The sequence below is a fragment of the Emys orbicularis genome, chromosome 16, assembly GCF_028017835.1.
Source record: "Emys orbicularis isolate rEmyOrb1 chromosome 16, rEmyOrb1.hap1, whole genome shotgun sequence".
Taxonomy (NCBI): domain Eukaryota; kingdom Metazoa; phylum Chordata; order Testudines; family Emydidae; genus Emys; species Emys orbicularis.
Window position 1 is genome coordinate 29,539,308 of NC_088698.1, and position 6,793 is coordinate 29,546,100.

Genomic DNA, 6,793 nt, shown 5'->3' on the forward strand with positions numbered 1-6,793 from the left:
GCCAGTCCCCTTGCTATAAATCTGCTAGGAAACATACACCTGAGTTGCTTTGCCAATCACAGCTACTTTTATAGCACACTACACTACACAACAGGGTAGGTAGCACAGGAAGTGAATAAGAATTTTGCATCCCTGTAGTTTTCAGTTGGACATTTCAGATAAGGAGGATGTAATGAACCCAGCTGAACTTTTGGTCACCTTGTCTCTTCAAAAACTGCCATGGTATTTTCAATGACCACAACTAACAGGGCCTGTTTTACATTTCAACCAAAAGACACTGTAACACAGTTTCCCCCTGAAACCATGCTGGAACATTCACTCAGTACTGGCTTAGAAGGAAGGAAGACACCTATCAATCCTCAGCACCATTTCCTCCAGCATCTAGATGGGAAAGGGCCAAATATCACCCAAATTCTGACCTAGGACAATGAGCTGGTTAGGTCTTGGTATGGCTGCAGACATGCCGAGACATCATAAACCTTTATAGAGTGTCTTCATCAAAGTATAGAAAAATAAGTATAAGATTATATAAATTCTTCAATTCCCTTCAGGGCAGTCATCTTCACTATTTGTAGGCTAACACTATTCTAACTAGCATGTTGCTTACAATTACAAAGCATATCAATATTAGCCTGACAATATATCTATCAAAATATTTTTAAACATCACATTAAAGGCTGATTTTCCCCCAATGAAGTTTATGTTTTATTAGTAAGTTAATGTAGATAAAAAGATTACACAACAGAGTTTATATTCCTAAATCATCTCACCACTACCAGGATGACTAGAAATTTAACTTTACACGCTGGCATGTGACAAAAGGGATGTATAGAATTCCTTCAAGTTGAGCTGTTCACAGTTTTATCTCCCCCCCTTGCCTCCCACACATGCTCCAAATGATAAATCCTGTAATTTCTTTGCGGAAAGGGAGCAGAGCGAATCATCAATCCTCACACTAACCCCTGACTCTGAAAGCCCTGTCAGTTGCTAAATTTAGCTAACTTGCAAATACATATCTATTCTACCAGCACAATAATCATGCTATTTTGTTCATGCGAATATCTCAAAGTGCTTTACAAGTAATTCATTTGCTATGCCTCACAGCTTTACAGGTGGAGAAACTGAAGCATGGAAAGGTATATGGTCCACACTTCACTAATGGCTATGGTGCTCAACACTTCTGAAAAAAATCAAACCATAAGTGACCTGGCCCAAGGTTAATGGCAGAACTAGGAACAGATCCCAGGAGTCTTGACTGCTCTAACCATTCTATCTACTCCATTCTAATAAGGATATGTATGTGTTGGTGTTTTAAGGGGGGAAATGGGGAAAACCTACATTTATAGGAAAACTATATAGTACAGATTATTTGCTTGAGGGACATAACTAGCTCCCATCTTTCTCAGGTGTATACTGCATGTACAGCGTTCCAAGGGGGCAGGTAGTGGCAGAACAGCTGCAACGCCCTACTGCATCTCCAGCTGAGGAGAACTTTTCTTTGGCCTTTTGACCTTGCTGAGGGTAACTGTATACTTGGGCTTGCCCATTGCTAGGAAAGATGGATTGGTGTCTGCATGTACTCTTGAACAGATGACCAACATATCAACCCAGTAGTTCAGAACTGGTAGCGTTATACATCAAGGATGAATTTGGCACAAACACTTTAATATGCTTAGACCTCATGGGCTGAATTTTCTCACTGCTAAGTATGTTCTAAATGAAGAAAACTGCTTTACAGTGGGTTTAGGGGGCTCAGCAATTTAAAGTCCTGTTATTTTGCAGCTTAACTTCTGAGTCACACAAAATATGCCAAACATGATAGTTTAGCGTGAGCACTTCCTGATTACAGATGTCCCAGGTTATACATCTTTCCAAGACATTTGCAATGGTTTATTTATTTACTTTTTAAAGCAGTGGTTCTCAACCTTTCCAGAATACTGTACCCCTTTCAGGAGTCTGAAGCCCGAGCCCCCTGTCCGGGGCTGAAGCAGGTAATTGAGCTACACAGGACCCCCTGTGGCGTAAAGCCCAAGGCAATAGCCCTGCTTGCCACTCCCAATGCCAACTCTGCACTTAAGACCGCCCTGCCCAAACCTGTCCTGCGACCCCTGTGAAATTCAGAATTTCCCAGGTTGAGAAACACTGATCTAGATGGGTTAGCATACCCCCTACAAGACCTCTGTGTACCCCGGGTTGAGAATTACTGTTTTAAAGCATGTTAATTCAGTATAAACAAAATGACATTTCAACAACATGAAGGCTCAGATTGCAGTATACATCAGGCCATTCCACCTTTAACTCATGCTATTATACCTGTTCCTTCCTCAAAACAGCATGATTTACATACACGGACAAATTCAGTACTGGTGCAATTGAGTGCCACTCTCATTGAAATAAATGATACAACTTCATATTTGCCTATATTTTAGGGGCTTATGTTACCCTTTAGAGTTATTTAAATGCAGGGGTCATTTTTTGTCTTTAATACAGAGAAACCTGAAATGGTTGTAATTTAGGAAACAAGATAATTCTCATTCTGTGTAGCAGCATTAGATTTCTCTTCATACGCTGTGCTCTTTAGTATACAGTAGATATGTTATATCAAATGGTGAGGATAGCTTCATTAAAGTGATTAAACAGCCTTATTTTGAGGGGGCATTTCAGTTCTTGTCTTATGTTCAGGAGAAGCCAAGATAAAACAGTATATAACAGCTCTTGAATGTGGTAGAACAGCTATGCATCTCAATGAAACACTGTCCTGTGGTGATCTCTTCCCCAGACCTAGCTGAGCATTTGTTCAGTGAGAGAGAAACCTCTTTTGTTTGGCCTTATGATTCATTCAGTTCTTGGCCAGAAAGGGGAGCTATAGAATTATGCAATGCCGATAATAATAACTAGCGCAATGTAAGAGTCTGATCTGATAAAAAAAGGGATTCAGGAGCATGCACAATAGTGTGTGTCCTTCAGGACAGGGAAGGAGGATGAATGTGTGGATTAAAGCACAGGACTGGGAGTCATGAGTGCTGGGTTTTATTCCCAGCTCTGCTACTGACCTGCTGCATGGCCTTGGGCATGTCCCTTCACCTCTCTGTGACTTAGTTTTCCAGGTGTAAAGTGGGGATAATAATACTGACCTGCTTTACAAGGGTGTTATGACAGTCTGTTGCAGTGAATGGAGTAATATAATTAATGCATTGCTTGTAAGGGAAAGTACTGCAGAGTGCAAAGTACCAATAAACAGAGTATTAGTAATTGTGTTCAGGGTAGTTATTAATGAAAGACTATTGTTCCAAATCACTTACAAGTACATTATATAAAAAGGCTTTATGTTATGTACACACACAATTGTGTAATATATTACACACAATATTTATCTACAGATATATAGAGAGAGATATATAGATATATTCAGTATATTTTTGTTTCACCTTCTCCATTGTAGTGGTTTGTTCAAGATTTCTTTTTCCTTTTTATAATGTTTCAGTCCTAATTCCTAATTAAAATGTTAGGACACTAAATAAAAAAGCTGCAATTAATTGCAACAGATGGGGTTTTCTTTGTTGCCTGTCTCAGACATAGCAGATGATTAACTATAAAGAGGCAGGCCAGAAAGAAGAACCAAAAAAAAAAAAAGAGAGAGAGAGAGAGAGAGAGAAAGAGGAGAAAAAGCAGAATTCTATCTATGAAATGAATAACTTGGGACCAAAATTTCCTCTTGTGTTGAATAGTAAAAAGAATTCAGCCAGGCTCTGCATTGTAAACCCAGGCTTTTGGAAATGAGCAGTAATGTGTGGATTTAACAGCGTTATTCCTGTAGCATTTCTTGTTACATTTGTCACATTTGAAATCTACATCCTGATTATTCAACCTATTTTGAATTCTTTTGTCATCTCCTCCCTTTTCACTCACTTCTGTTAAAGGTCCCATTACAAAAGCTGCAAGAGAGTCAGAAAAAGGAGACGAATGCAGCCAAAATCCTTGCCATCAGCCAGGGCCTGCCTGGGTCAGGTGGGTGCATTTCTTTTAAACATTAATTCCTCCGTGTGTTTGTTTATTTTTGGTTTTGGAACAGTTAGATCATGAATATGGCACAATGGAGGGCCACTATTCCATATCCATAGCTAAAACTAGTGTTCCTGTAAGACAACTTATTGCATCTACCAGCAGTTTCTGTTCCCCAAAATGCTGCGTGCCTCTTTGCTGATGTAAACATTATTTCGGAATGAATTTAAAAGCCAGATGCTCCATACTCCTTAGTCAGATAAAACTCCCATGGAGTGGTGGATTGGGTCTTTAAACCCAAGTGCCCTGAGAGGGATCAGTATCAGGGATGCTTGGTGTACTTAACCCAAGTCTTTCTAGTTGTTGATAATTAGCAGTTGCATACACATTTCATTTTGCAACTGTTTGTTTGATATTTTCCCTGGAACCTGGCATGATGTGGCTATAAACACTAACCCATTACTTCCCAAGAGTATGAGCTTGTTCTCCCCAGCTTTGCACCTCGTTCCCATTCTGATTCAGGTTTCCACCCTTTAAGTGACAACATAATGTGCAAGGCGAGGGAGATCCAGACCTATTTTAAAATTAAACATTTATTAATTGAAAAATATTCAAGGTTAACATAGATTTCCAGTGTCTTAAAATGTGACTTTTCCCCATAGGAAAATGTACAATAACCTACCAGATCATCAGTAGTCTGGTTACATGAACTATGCAGCATAGGTCTACAACACACCTACAAACATACGTCTTTACTTTTAGTTTGATTTCTGTCTGACCCAGGTCTGTTTTTACAGTTTTACTGGTTTCATTTTAACAATGTAAGCTTGCCCACAGCTTGGCACAGCTTCAGGCTAGTATAGTCTTACTCCTCAAGAGAGTAATACAGCCAAGTCACACCACAAGAGTAAAAGAACCTAAGGGGAAAAACTGCATCTTATATCAACAGGAGTAAATTAATCAAAATATTGGTCCAGAGAGACAGTAGCAAGTGTGAACATGGGGAAGTGAGTGAAAGAACAGCAGCAAAGAGCATGTAGTTGATGAAAAGCACTATATAAGAGCTAGGTATTATTATTCAGTGAAACCTTTGTATAGTAAAGCCCCCTTTTCACAAAACAACTTAACTGTAAGTGGCAGTTTTACTAAACTCTGCATTGAAACAATTTGGGATTTTCACTCTACCTTACTATAGAGGTTTGCTAGATCCCAGTTTGCTATGTGTTGCTCAATATTAATCAGATAGCTATTTCTTGAAGGGAGTCACCAACACATTTCATCAGACTCATCTCAGCCTGGAACCACCACCTGTGGTTTATTTTAAACTGAGCACTGCAATCCAAAGCTATAAACACAGAGAAGTATTCTGAAATCCTGCCCCCCAGCAGAGTTGCCACGGCTCACCTTTTCTGGCTGTACTGTGCGGAGGTGCTGACGCTTTGCCTTCTGCAGACTTCTGCCTTTCGAAAGTTTTCTTCACATCTGCAACTTTAAGCACTTTTTCATCCTCTTGATTTTCCTCCCCCTTTGGCTCCTGCTGAGCTGGGCCCCCTCCTGGGATCCTTTCTCCAGTGATTTTAGTTGCACTATCTGGAAATGTAGCTTCTGGCTGGTTTTTGCTAGAAGTAGTCCTATCATGTGGTTTCTGTAGCACCTCTGACAGTGTTACAGTCTCACTGAAACTCACTGCCAGACCTTCAGTTTGTAACCTGGTTGAAGGGGCTTTTGAGGAGTTTTGCTGGCTGTTTGAATCAGATACCACTGAATCTGCCTCACTTCTGAGGTCTTCTCCACTCTCAGGGTGAAGGACGTGGCTGTCATTCTCTCTCGAATCTCCAGCAATCAGAGCACAATTTGAAATTGCTGAGACCATTATCTCAAGGCTCTTCACTACCTGCTTATCTTTATCAAGCTTTCCTGCTGGATCCTTTTCACCAGTCTGACCATTGGGGCAATGGTCTGCAGAGCTTTCAGTAGGAGAGGAAAAATTAACTGTCTGCCTAAAGTTTCCACCTGGATTGCTGCTTTCCCAAAAGGTATGTGAAGCAGATTGCACTGTTCTGGCCTCTTTGCTTTGCAATGTACAATCCATCACCATGGCTTTTCGCTCCCTGCTATCTGACCTGCTCTGGACGCTGGGTTTATTTTCCTCCGAGGGAGAGTTCAGTGTCAGCTTGTTAACTTGTCTGCTCTCTATGCTACTTTCTGAGTCCGACCGGCTTATCTGCTTCTTCAGTGTTCCTTGAAAAGCGTTGATCATATTTACACTTCCAGCTGCAGCCTGCTCTGTCCCTTGATAACTTTCCTGGTGGCTGGCATTTCTCCGGATCAGAGGCAACTTGTACTCTGTCGTTTCCTTTCTCCCTTCAGGTTCCATGTGGACAAATGGATGAATTTCTCCCTCTTGGCTGGAGATATTGATTTCAGCTTTCTCCAGCCTATAAACAACAGCGTTCACCTTCCTGCTTTCAGCCTCATCTCCCAAACACCGCTGTCCAAACTGCATTTCAAACACCTCTGAAGAGACTTCACCTTCCATACCTTTCCCACCTGCTTTGGTCACGGTTCGCTTTTTAGAGCATGACTCTTTTGCCATCAGTCCCTGGGTCCCTCTCTCACACACTCCTCTGCTTATTTGTAACTTCTTGGTGGAAACATGCACATCATAATCAGTACCCTTGGGCTCATCTCTCTCCGTCTGGAGTCCCAGGCCCTCATAGCCAACTTGCTTCTTACTCAGCAAAAGATAATCTTCGCACTTCATCTTGGAGGTTTTGCTGGAGAGAGGAGA